General features: G+C 47.4%; 1 long non-coding RNA gene and 1 pseudogene across 2 annotated transcripts in view; both read right to left on the reverse strand.

Annotated features, from left to right (window-relative positions):
* LOC107196124 overlaps nucleotides 1-13,276 on the reverse strand; it is a 45,632-nt gene that overhangs the window by 5,487 nt on the left and 26,869 nt on the right. The window contains exons 2-4 of one of the 2 annotated variants that reach the window (XR_003047728.1): nucleotides 5,559-5,656; nucleotides 4,533-4,592; nucleotides 1,598-1,735 (exon numbers count right to left, since the gene is read on the reverse strand). This is a non-coding gene — a long non-coding RNA (uncharacterized LOC107196124). Of the gene's footprint in view, nucleotides 1-1,597; nucleotides 1,736-4,334; nucleotides 4,593-5,558; nucleotides 5,657-13,276 lie in introns of both variants that reach the window. The other variant, XR_001517466.2, reaches the window with a different exon arrangement.
* Nucleotides 289-407, reverse strand: LOC112469583 (annotated as a pseudogene).

A 13,276-nucleotide genomic window follows, 5' to 3' on the forward strand; every position in this document is an offset into this window, starting at 1 on the left:
AGGAACTAGGGACAGCCAGTGTAGATCATTCTATGAAAGTAAAGGGCAGGACAACAGGGGGGCAATGGGACTCCATAAAGTAGTGGGACCAAGAGTGGTTTGTTTGTTTGTTTGTTTTTTAAAGATAAGATAAATAATAACTTCTTTTTATGCTTACGAGAATGACTCAGTCAAGGGGGAAAATTATTATTATTATTATTTTTTTAGGCAAGGCAACCCTTGGTTGACCTCACAGACTGCAAAGACCTTGTCAGCTTACAATCCCTTATTTTTCATTTTTATTTTTTATGCCTACCGCACCTGGTCTTCCTAGGTGGTCTCCCATTCAAGTGCTAACCAGGTCCGACCCTGCTTAGCTTTTGAGATCAGACGGGATCGGGCTTGTTCAGGGTGTCATGGCCGTAGACGAGGGGGAAAATTAGATGACTCTGGGGATTGCTGGAGGGATGTCCCTGTAGAGCCAAGGGGTGGGGTCTGACGTCCACAAGGGGAAGGGCTGAGTTTTGTGGGAGCCCAGACAGTTCATTCCCCGGGAAGAGGGGGGAAGGCAAAGAACACGAGCACAGATGCAAGAGGGGTGATGTGCTGGTGTGGCCCGCTCTGCTGTTGGCTCTTGTGTTCACAGGGAACTAAGAGGCAAGGGAGGGCGGGGAGAAGTGCTGAGGTTTGAGGATGGAGAATAAGGTAAGAAGTAGTCAGCTGGGAGAGTGACTAGTCTAGGGATGAAATGTGGCGTTGCCAGGCACACCAGGACCCATTTGGGGTAAGCAAACATGAATTAAAGTGAGACTTGTCATCTTGGGCGAGTCACCCTCATGTCCTGTCTCTTCTTTGCCTTCCCCAAAAGGGTCCCATCCTCTGGGGATGCAGAAGAGGAAGCCACTTGAGCAGGTGCATCTGTAGCAGGGAGAGGTCCAGGTAAAGGTCACCTTGGCCACCTTCAGCTCACCCTCCGGCACCCTTGGCCTGTGCCGCAGACCTTCCACCCTTCTCTTGCCTCCTCACCCATTGTGTCATGCCCCAAGTCTGCTCTACAAGGGTGTTTTTGGGCACCCCAACAGTGAAACAGGCTGCCTTGGGAGGTAGCCCACCTCCTTTCCCTGGAGGTGGCAGCTGGGGGTGGGGTGCATGGGGAGGGGCAAATTTTGGATTGGGGAGGAGCTGCGTTAGTTGACCTTGGAATCTGAAGGTTCGAGTTTCACTACAGGCTCAGACACATTGTGGCTGGATGACATCAGCTAAGTTCATTTACAACTCGGAGCCTCAGTTTCCTCTTCTGTAAATTGGGGATGGTAACCAGACCTAGCTCATAAGGCTGCTGTGGGGATTCTGTGAGCCTATGATCCTCAAGCGTGTAGCATCGTGAGCTCTTAATAGCGGTAATTAATTAGTGTTGTGTCTTTTGAACCCATTGAAATTTCAGTCTGAAATAAACAACCAGTGTAGGAAAGAAGGAGCATTGCTGAGAGATGGGGTTTGTGTGGGTGGAGCAAGGAGAGAAGATAGGGCTGGAGAGGTGGTTGTCTGCTTACAGAGCAGATAAGGATGAGAAGCCTTTCCCCAAAGCAGCGGGCTCTCAACGTGGGTCAGGTCTCACCTGGTCAAGGCTCTCACCCTCTCTGCGGAGTCCTCAGTAACTGCCATCTTCCCAGCATCCTAAACATGTGCAGACACTGTGCATTTCCAAAGAACTTTTGCCCACACTGTCTCCTTGAATCCATCCAGCAATTCCTATCTGTGATGAAGGTATTATTAGTCCCATCTTTCAGATAAGGAAACTGAGGCTGGAAGAGATCACAGAGCTGAGACTCGGGCTCAGGTCTTCTGCTTCTAATCCAATCAATGCTCTCGTCACAAAGCCTAGTCAAGGTCTCTGAGCCCAGGGGCCCCACCTGCAGGTGAAGATGGGCCTGGATATTCTCTGGAGTGCTTTCCCTCCCACACACCTTTTTTTTTCTTTTTTTCTTTTTAAATTACTGTGAGCCATGAATGTGGTAACTCTGGGGTAGAAAAATGCTCCAGGCAGGCCCAGCTCAGGACTCTGCGTTCCCACCCTTCTGCCCAGGTCCCCTCACCAGCTTGCCTGGCTGCTTCCCCCAGGCAGCAGGGCAAACAAACCTCTATTGATTCTGGGTCGTGGCTAGAAGAATGCTCCTTTGTTGAGCATGTCACTCTCCTCCTCCTTGTGTCCTTGCCCATAGGAGAGGCGTTCAGGTAGGAAGCAGCCCAGCCATGCCTCCTTCCCCAGGGTCCTCAGAGGGAAGCAGGGGGAGAACAGCAGCCCCGCTCCCAGAGAAGGCCTCCACGTCCTGCCCTCTCCTGTCTCCTCTCGGTCACTCCCAAGCCCTCTCCACCCCTTCCCATCACCTTGGTCACTGTGTCATTGCCCAGTCCCAGGTTTCTCAGTATGAAAATCCTCTCTGCCTTTCAAAGTCCTGCTTGAATGACTGCTGCTCCATGAATCCCCACGAAAATGGGGGCTTCTTGGGAGGAGGAAACGTGACTTGTTCACATTTGGACCCTTGGGCCCAATTTGCACCTTGGTCTAGAAGAGACATATCAGAGTTTCAAGGAATAAATGACCTGATTTTGCCAATGGCACTACCCCTCTCTCCGTCACCTAGACCTGAAACCTAACCGACCATGACCTGGTTGGTCACAGATTCTGTTGATTGTTCTTGAAAAGTCACCCAAACTTCTTAGCCTGGTCTGCACAGCCCTCCCATTTGGCATAATCTTATCTAATATCTCCTGCAGGGCCCCCTCCTTCCGCTGTTCTGGACTCCCTATTGTTGATTTATCTACCTACGTCAGTCCTATTTATCGAGCATATACTATGTGTTCCATTGCTCTAGGCACTGGGCATATAGTGTGTGTTCCAGTGAATGAGACAGAGTCCTCTCCCCCAAGAGTCTTACAGTCTCTTTGGGGTAGACAGATAATAAACATGGACACAAATGACTAAATAATATAGTACTGAAGAATGATGAGTGCTCTGAAGCAAATCATGCTGGGTAAGGGGAAGGGAGTGATGAAGAGAATGTGTGTGTCCAACAGGGAGGCAGTCACTGAGGTGGAGAGGGGGCAGGGACAGAGGCTGTGGGAGTTGAGGTAACAGAGGAAGTTTTCAACTTCTGCCGAGTGTGACTAAAAGCTCCTTCTTTGCCAATGTGTCCTGCTCAGTCCTACCTCCGGGCTCTGTCCCACTGGGTCTTGCCCCAAGCCTCTACATCTTCCTCAGTTGCATTTGGATTTGGGACTCAATGCCAATCTCATCATCATTCCGAAGCCTTCCTTTTTTCCTTCAGACTGCAATCACTTTTCTCTTTAAATTCCTAAGATGGTGCCTCTGGTCTTGGGCTTAATTGCTTAGACCGTTCAGGCTCAGATTCTCAAACATTTACTCAACACCTGCTATGTGCTACACATAGGTGCCTCCTCCAGTCCTCACCACCCAATTTTTACAGATGGGTCCATGGACACTCAGAGAGGTTTAGCGACTTACCTGTGGCTTAGCATTTGAGGAGAGGTAGAGGCAGGGTTTGAATGGACAGCATCTGACCCTATGAGTCCAGCTCCATTCTTAAGGCCCACAGACACTTCTCCAGGTAATAGGTAACTTGGCATTCAAGGCTGTCCCTGACCTTCTTTCCCATCTTCTCTTCCACAGTGACCCTCTGCTCCCAGGGACCACTGGGCCAGGCACCCTGCCCTTCTAGGCTTTCCTCGTCAGTGTGATATGCTACTTGCAGAGTAATGAGCACACACACTGGTGACAGACTGAGATGGGGGCATCCAAGACTGAGTACTGCGCCCACTCCTCTCCCTCCTCCTATAATGGGTTCCTGCCAGAGTCAGCGTAAGACTTCACTCTAACCAACACCCTCACCCCAGGGCCTCTCAGTCATCCAGCAGAACCAGGGCCCCAGGCTTTGAAAGAGTTGCCATGTCTCATATTCTATAAATACAACTACTATTTCTCCCAGGCATGTGGCAAGAACCACAAAGGCTTTTGGTACATTAACTCTTCACTGGCCCAATTTTCGTTAACCAATCTTAAACGTTTCCTTTTTGGGTTAAATTTGAGATATCAATGATAAAAGTAAAGAACCACGATAGCTACTTTATCAAAGACACTCAGAGTGAAAAGGAACCTGCTGGGCACTTTACATATGTCATTTCTTCAAATCTTCATGACAACCCAGGACACACGTGTGGTTATCATTCCCATTTTACAGATACACAAACTGAGTCTCAGACAGGTAAAGCAACTTGCCAGGGGTCACAGAGCTGATAAATGCTGAACCCTAAACCCCATCCCCAAACTGACGGACCTCAAAGCCTTTGATCTTGACCTCTGCAACCCAATTCTGCCACCAGGTGTTCGGGAGACCCATCACAGGCAGTAGACAGGTGAGGAAGGTGTGGTTGCTGGGGCTCCTCAAAGAGGAGCACTGCAGCCAGGGATGCTCAGGGCCCTGCCATGCTGGCTCTGCGTCCTCCCAGCTGCATGTCCTGGCTCATGTGCTCACCTTCTCTGTGCCTTCATTTCCTCAGCTGTGAAATGCGATGATATCAAATCCTCTCTCTGCCTGATGTGAGAAGAAAGCATGATGATGTTTGTGAACATGTTTTGAGTCTGTGAAGCATCACGCTCAGTGTATTATTACCCGTATCCCCGACTTCTAGGATGAGTGAACAGTGGGAAAATTGGGAGCAGCACTGGGGGAGTGTGCGGGGGCAGAGAATAGCATTGGGTCAGGCTTTCTCTGGGTAGAGAGAGGTAGGTAAATGTCTTGCTCAGCCATCCTCACATGACAAGAGGGACCTGCTAACTAGGTCACCTTGCAGTAGGAAAGAGCTATTCTGGGATCTGCCTGCCGCCTCGCGGAACCGGAGCTGGGAGCTGCGCTATTTCAGGGGTGGCACAGAAAGCTCATCCAACAGCTCTATCTTGGATCCCAGCCCTACCTTTGTGCCTTGGGTCTTGAGAGGCCAGGTGGCCCTGGTGGGTGCTGTGCTTTTGCCCTCTGCCTGGCTGCACTGGGGTAGGCGGTGGCGACCTGGGCCCATCATAGCACAACCAGCACAGGCGGCTGCAGGTGAGGACAGCAAGACTCTACGCTTGCATTTCCAAGCCTAGCTGTGACTCTCAGCTCTTGGATGCAATAGTCCTGTGACACTGGGCAATTGACTTTACCATTTGGGCCTGGGTTTCTCCACCTGTAAAATAGGGGTAATGGTGCTTATATTCTAGGACTGTTGGAGAATTAAATGAGATAATGACATAAAGCACCCCGCGCACAGCCTGCCCAGAAGTGCTTGATAAATAGTTGTTGTTCCTAACTGAGCTCCTGGGGTTTTCCACTCTGTGGTGATGACTGTGGGAAGGACAGTAAATTGCTCAGTAGGCCTGAAATAGGCTGTGTGTTGTGGGTGGGGGTGGCGGAGGGAGAGAGGATGCTGGAGAATTTGGGCTTCTAAGGCTCTGGCTTGAAGAGTACTGAAGGGAAGAATCCTTTCGGAAGGAACTTGGGACTATGAGGTCAACGACATACCTATATGAGAATTGCTCAGCTCCCTGCTGTGTGTTTGTGCTCCCAGCTTCAGATGCCTCATCTGCATAATGGGTGCGGAGACACTTCCTTCCTACCCTCTGGCAAGGAACAAATGCAAAGCCTTCAGCACAGTGCTCAGCACCTGGTAACGGTTATTACTATCTCATTTAAACATCACACCAGCCCTACGAAGAAAGTGTTATTATCCCCATTTTATCGATGAAGAAATGGAGGCACAGGGAGGTTAAGTAATTTTCCAAGGTCTCACCATTAGGAAGCTGTTTGGCTGAGATTTGAATCCAGTCTGACTCTAGGATTGGCACTTATTGCCACTCCCCTGGCCTGGCATGTAGCGAGTGCTCAATAAAGAATATATATAGATGTACGACAAGTGCCCAGCATGGCACAGTTACATAATCAGTGGTCAGTAATGGGCACCTGCTGCTGTCTTAAGTTTTATTCTCATCATGACCACGGTTCAGAATTTAAAGTGGAAATTATAAAGCTTAAGAGTAGCTGGTGAAGGTAGAGGGTGATCTAAGATATTAGAAAATGCAACAATCCTATTCTCAAGGGAACTGTCAAAAATAAGGGGCAAAAACTAGAGTCATAAGCGACTTTCTCGCAGCATTCCCTGTAATTAAAAAAGATGAAAAAAATGTACATATATCAAACAGTAAGGGAGTAGTTAACGATGGCTGATCTCTTTGGTGGAAAATTACACACCCATTTAAAACAATGATAATATGACATATGGAAAATGTTTATTATGCAATTACTATTAAAGAGAAAAGGCTGGATATAAAATTCTATTTCTGCTCTAATTATACCTCTATTAAAAACATCAACTGCTTGTAGAGAGGAGCTGAGAGGGAATATGCAAACAGTCGATGTGTTAAATGCTGGAATTAAAGGTTTCTCTTTTTGTAATTGATTTAATAATTCAACTATAATTTACTGAGCACTTACTAAGTGTCAGTCACTGCGTTAAGCACGGTTATTAGTGTCGATTACATTAGGCTGCGGAAGGGCTTAACAAGAAAAGAGGTTTGATTGCCTCTCAGACTATTTTGGGGGTAAGCAGTTCAAAGCGGATGTGGCAGCTTCAGGGTGTCAGGGACCCCGATCTCTCTGTCTGGCGACTCTGCTATTCCTAGGGAAGTTATCCTTTTCCACGTGGTCTGATGGGGTACACCGCCATGTCCACAGTCCCGCCAGCAGCATGAGGGTGAGAAGGGAAGAGCATGGTCCTCCCCAGCAAAGGTGTAACTAGAAGTCACCCACACCACCTCCATTCTTATGCACTGGTCAGAACTCTGTCACCTGATTAGCCACAGGGTAGACTGGGGCATGTCATTACTTTGGGAGGCCACAAGCCTAGCTACAAATTCTAGCTAATGTAGAAGAAGTCAGTCTGAAAGGGCTACATACTGTATGATTCCAAGTACATAGCAGCAACTGGGGCACCTCTGCTACAATATGACAAACTGAGTAGGTCGAGGCCACAATCTTTGAAGAGCCCACATCCAGTGAGAGAAACGCATGCCAAGAAATGATTACAAGACAATCTGAGAAGTGCCATGATTGAGTTCTGGGATTACTGGGGATGGGGCCAACCCTGCCTGGAGGGGCATTAGCTGCTTCATCTCCCATGAAGATTTTACCTTCACTGGGAGTCACCTCGTTTGTGCCATGTGGCACTATGTTCCCCACCCCGAAGATCTGATTGATCTGGGAAGGAGCGAGTGGCATTCTCAAGCCCAGCTGGGGCCATCCGATGCCTTGTGGGAGCATGAATGGAGGCACAGTCTCTGGCGTTACTGCAGCCCTGTCCCCTGAAGGCAGCAGACTCCTACTGGATCCTGGATGTGTCTTTCCAATTGATTGTTTATTCAACTCCCATCCTTCCATCTGTGAGGTTCCTTGGTAAACTCCCAAGAAATCCACCAAATCCTCGGCCACATTTTTTTTTTTTTTTGACTTAAAGTAGCTACATGATACCAAAACAAGCTGAATTAATTTAAGGGTCAGGGTAAGTTAACAAGCAGTTTTGCTGAGATTCAATTCGAAGTGGATTCCCCCCACCCCCCAGGTGCAATGAGAAGCCAGGAGGGTTTTAAGGAGGGCGAAGGGGAAGGCTTTTCAGGCAGGGAATCAGCAGTGTAAATCTGGAAGCCTTTTACTTCTGTTAGTGGTTTATTGATTATGCACCAGAACAACCGCCGAGAAGAAAAAGTACTTAACAAAGGCTCTTGGAGGCACAGGGAGGTGGCAGCTGACGATGGAGCTCGGGATGAAAAGGCTGGAGTTTGCCATCTAAGGCAGACCTGGTTACTAATTTGCTGTGTGATGATAGGCACACCAGGAGATCCTTTTGGACCCGTTCTTTCCATTCCAAGACAAAATCAAAGGTATTTAGGTAAGTAAAAAACCACAGCAGTATCTATGAACATTACACCAACACTCTATCCAGGCCCTGGTTTAACCGTTGTGATATAATCGTAAATCGTTTCTCCCCCGGACCCGCCCTCTGCAGTCTGTCTACCGGCAGCTCCCCACAGCCTGGCCTCTACAGGTGTCTGGGTTCCTGTACTTTGCCCCACCAGCTCAGTCACCCGCTTGTCTGAGCCCCTGGACCACTGCTTTACCTCCTGACTGGCCTTCCTGCTGTTATTTTTGTCCCTTCCAATCTGTTCCCTGCAACCTAGCCAACATAAGCTTTTTAAGAATTCTATCAAGTGAAAGAAAGCGGTCAATCCGAAAGGGCTACATACTGTATCATTCCAACTACATGACATTCCAGAAAAGGCAAAACTATGGAGACAGTAAAAAGATCAGTGGTTGCCAGGGGTTTTGCGCGGAGAGAGGGAATAGGTGTAGCATGGGATTTTTGGGGCGGTGAGACTGTTTTGTAGGATCCTATCATGGTGGAGACATGTCATTCACTATACATTTGTCAAAACTCATGCACACAGAGTGAAGCCTAATGTAAACTACGGGCTTCACTTAATAATAATGTATCAACATTGGCTCATTCATTGTAACAAATGTATCACAGTAATGAAAGATGTTAATAATAGGGGAGACCGTGTATGTTGGGGGGTGAGAGAGTATATGGAAATTCTCTGTTCTTTATGCTCAATTTTTCTGTAAACCTAAAACTACTCTAAAAAATAAAGCCTATTAATTAAAAAAAATCACATCATGTCATTTCCCTGTTTAAAACCCTTCCACGCTTTCTATCACACCTTGAAAAAACAATACATAATAAAACTCCTCTGGATGATGAGGCCTCCAGGATATGGCCCCTGCCTCTCTGTCTCCTTTTAGTGACTGGTACTCTAGCTTCACTGGGCTTTCCTCTGGTCCCCAAACACACCCACTTTGCTCCCACCTCAGGGCTTTTGCACTTTCTGTTCCCTCTGTCTGGACACTCTTCCCCCTGGATTCCAGGTGGCTGGATCCCTCTGATGATTCAAGTCTTGGCTAAAACGTCACCTCCTCATAGAATTGTTCTCTGAACACTCATCAAAAGCAACTACCCAGATTATGATCACCACATAATCCTATTTTAACTTTCTGCATGAATCACTGGCTGATAGTTTTCTTACTTGTGCATTTAGTACTTGGATCCCCATTAGAATGTAGCCGCCACGGGAAAAAGGGTCTTCTCTACTTTCTTCATTGCTGTGTCCCCAGCTCCCACAACAGGGCTTGACATATGATAGGTACCCAATAGATACTTACTGAATGAGTTAGTGAGTGAATAAATGAGTGAATGAATTTCTTGAAACTCAGGCTAAGCCTGAGCTAGTTTCTAGATCCTGCAAATGACATGGTTCACGATCCCTGAGATTTCATCATCTAGTACACAGAGGTTTATATTGAACTTCCTGAACCAACTGGTGGAGTGGTTAACAGCATGAACCATGGAGCCATACGACCTGGGTTCAAATCCTGGCTCTGGTCCATAACAGCTATAGTCTGAAAATACTCAGGAATGTTCTTAGAGCCTATTACATGCTCAGTAAAAGCTAGTCATTGTCATTAACGCGTAGGCCATCTAAGGACACACAAAACAGTGCACCTCTAACACCAGAGATTCAAAGAATCTAGGAGATCAATTTATTCATTCATTTCTAGATCCTTCATTGCAGGACGTTGGAAGCTAGCATGAGAAGGGGCAGGGTGTTTTGGGGAGCCTTCATCCTTACAATATCTCTGTGGGGTAAGTACTATTAGGGCTATTTTATAGATGAGGGAACCGGGACTCGGGGTGGTGAAATGATTGGCACTGTGTAACAGAGCTAGGTGGCAGGACCAAGAATCACACCCAGGTCTGACTAGAGTCACTGTTACCCCTCCCCAACCTCCTCTCTCACCATCCCGGCTCTGGAGGAACGAGCACCAGCCCTGAGCCCATGGGCTTACATGGGCGGCAGCAAAACAGAGTGGGCAGGAGTAAAGATGGTGGTGTAGACAAACTTCATTCAAATCTTAACCTGGGCGAGACCTGGGGCAAGGCTGCATATTGGAAAAATAGAGACCATAGCAGGCTCTGCCTCACAGACAACGGCTGGTGGCTGGCAAAGGGTGGGCCTGTGGTAAATTTTTGCTGGCAAAGGGTGGGCCAGTGGTAAATGCATTGCAAAGTGGTTTTGAGGGTTAGATGGGATGAGCCTGGTCTGTCAGATAGATGCTAGGTAGTTCCCGAATTCCACACAGAGGACCAGATCTGGGATCTACAAGGCAGCACCTGTGCGGATAGGAATTCTAAGGCGGGCATTCAGAGCTGGGAGGAACAACAGCAATTATCTTGTGGACACACGAGGTAACAGGCCCAGAGAGGGGCGGTGAGCTGGCCTGGACACCCAGCAAGTTGATGGCGGATAGCTCCGGGGTTTAGGTTCTGGGAGAGGGCCACACTGTGAATGTCTCAGTAGCACCTGGTGCTTCCTGCCCGGCTCAGGCCCACCCTTTTGCTCTTGGCTGGCTTGGATTCCAGAACTGGCTCTGTGCCCACCAGTCATGGGCAGGGGATTCAACACCTCTCTGAGCCTCAGTTTCTTCAGTGTTAAAGTAGGAAAAATAGCACCTAGCTTTGTAGAGTTGTAAGGATGAAATGCACGTATATATGTAACATGCTAGCACGGTGGCTGGAACATGGTAAGTTGACAATAAATGTTAGTGTCCCTCCTTCCTTATATTTCCTACGCTGACATTGGAAGCAGCCTTCTAACCTTCAGCTGGTCACCACCCTGTTTAAAAATCTTTTAGTCTTCCAATGGCCTCTGAAGTAGTGTCAGAATTCCTTAGCCTGGCATCTAGGACACCCTGAGCTGTTTTGCCTGCCTGCTTTTCTGCCATTTCTTTATAACTAATGTGCTGTCAAGTTAGTAAACGAGTCTACAGCCCTTTTTGGAAATGCTGCACATATATCCTTGTCTTGCAGATCAATGCACTTGAACATATTAAGGGTTCTGAGAAAGCCTGCAGGAAAGAAATCTGCTTCACCTTGTTCAATCCAGAATTTTCCAAATGAGTTTGACCGTGGAGCCCTATTAATATCCCACAGAACATGCTTTTGTTTCCTGAACACCTTTGGCGATTTCCTGCCTGCGTAGGTCAGCCTTGCTGCCCACAAAGCCCTTCCTCCCTAGCTCATGTTTACTGCTCCAGAAGCCCAGGCTGGAGACCTCTCCTGGGTCGGGCAGAGTTAGCCCCTCCCATGGGCTCCCTCAGCTCTGTGCGCATGCCCCTATCTTCGCTCTCTCTCATCCCAGCACTTTGCGCGCCCCGCCAGGCTGCCAGCTCCCACCCCAGCCTCTTCAGCGTCCGCCTCCCCGCTTCCCCTTCCCCTATCCATTCTCTGTTCTCAGAGGACTGTCAAAAAGCACCACCTCTAAGAACCTTTTCTATGTCCCAGTCAAGAAAAATCTCCCTTTTTCTCTTGCTTTTAGAGTTAGAGTCAAAGCTTGGGGAGGGTAGGATCCCTATTTTTTCTTTGCACTTAGTAAGTACTCAGTGAATTCATGTTTATTCATACAGTCTACCAATATTTATTGAGCACCTGTTTATTATGTGTCCTATGCTGAGTGCTGGGGACACGACAGGAAATAAGACAGATATGAAAGGCAGTGAGGGAAGTAGGAAAAAGCAAGGACTCTGGAGCAGACAGCTCCGGTTCAAATTCCAATTCCGCCATTGACTAGCTGTGCATCCCTGGGCAAGGTACTTGACCTCTCTGTGTCTGGGTTTCCTCATTCCTAAAACAGGGAAAGATACAGTATCTATCTTAAAGGGTTATTGTGAGTATTAGATGACATGATAAATGTAAAGTGCTTAGAACAGTACTCAGTACATATTAAGAGCAGCATGTATGTGCCATTATTATTGTAATAAATGGTTTTTTGGCTCACAGAGATGCTAATAAGAAAGACAGATGTTAAATAACTAATTATACAAATAACTATGTAGCTGTTTTTGAGAGGCATCAAGAAGGAAAAGAACAGTGGACAATGTGAGTTTAAAATGGATGGCCTGGATTTGTCCAGAGGGTCAAGGGAGGCTTCTCAGAGCACATGACATTTAAGCCATGACCAAGGATTAACAGAAGTTGCCAGGCCAAGCGAAGATTGAAAGTCATCTCGTGCAGAGGGAACAGCTTGTGCAGGGACAAAATCAAGAAGGAGCTTGGCATTTTGGAGGGACTCAGAGAAGGCCAGAGTGACAGAACCCGGAGAAAAAGAGACAGCGATAGAAGGTTTGTTTGTAGAGTGGGGCAGGTGATGCAGGGCCTTGGGGCTTCATCCCAGGAGCTTTGAGAAGCCGTGATCGGCATCTTAACAAACCATTTCAGAGACTGGTAGAGGACCCCAGCAGGAGACCAGGCCAGGTGAGGGAAGCTGGTGCTTAAACTGGAATGTTGGCTGTGGAGAATGAGAGAGACACATGGGTTAGAGACTTGTTAGGAGATCAAAGAAGAGGCAGGAAGGTGTGGCTAATCTGAGTGAGCTGCGAGGGGAAGAGAGAGGTGGCGAGGATGCACCTGGATTCATGGTCTGAGCAACTGAGAAACTGAAGGTGAGCCTGCTCCATGCAGCGGGGCGTGACGAGTTCAGTTTGGGGCATGCTGAGTGTGAAGTTGCAATAGGGGTAACAATTTTAGGGGAGTAAAAATAATACATAAGCCAAATCATACTATATTCAGCATATAAAAGTAGGCGAAGTAATTATAAATTGAACGGAGACTTTGGGTTGAGGGAGAGATAACGTTATGCTATATCAAAAAAGGGTGGGGCTGTTTATTTTTTATAGAAAGAGATTAAAAATGGAGATGACTTCAGTACAGAGACGTGGGTGGGGGCTTTGGTGGGGGCTTAGACCACAGCTGGCTCACAGCCGTCCCTGCGGGTAGAATCTTGACAGGAATCACAGTGCAGACATACTTTTCTTGTTCATTCAACAAACATTTATTGATTATTGATATCCTAGGGTTTGGGGATATAATTGATCTAAAAATTCCTTAGCTTCTACTAAGGAGACAGACAACAAACACATCGGTATATAATTTAAGATTAGATCAACTGCTATAAAGAAAAAGAAAGGAGGATCGAGGATTGGAAAGTGACTGGAAAATTCTGAGTCCAGTGGTCGAGGCCTCTCTGAAGGAGAGACATTTGAGTTTCAATAAAACAATGGAGAAATTACAGATTTCT

The sequence above is a fragment of the Pteropus alecto genome, unplaced genomic scaffold, assembly GCF_000325575.1.
Source record: "Pteropus alecto unplaced genomic scaffold, ASM32557v1 scaffold170, whole genome shotgun sequence".
Classification (NCBI taxonomy): domain Eukaryota; kingdom Metazoa; phylum Chordata; class Mammalia; order Chiroptera; family Pteropodidae; genus Pteropus; species Pteropus alecto.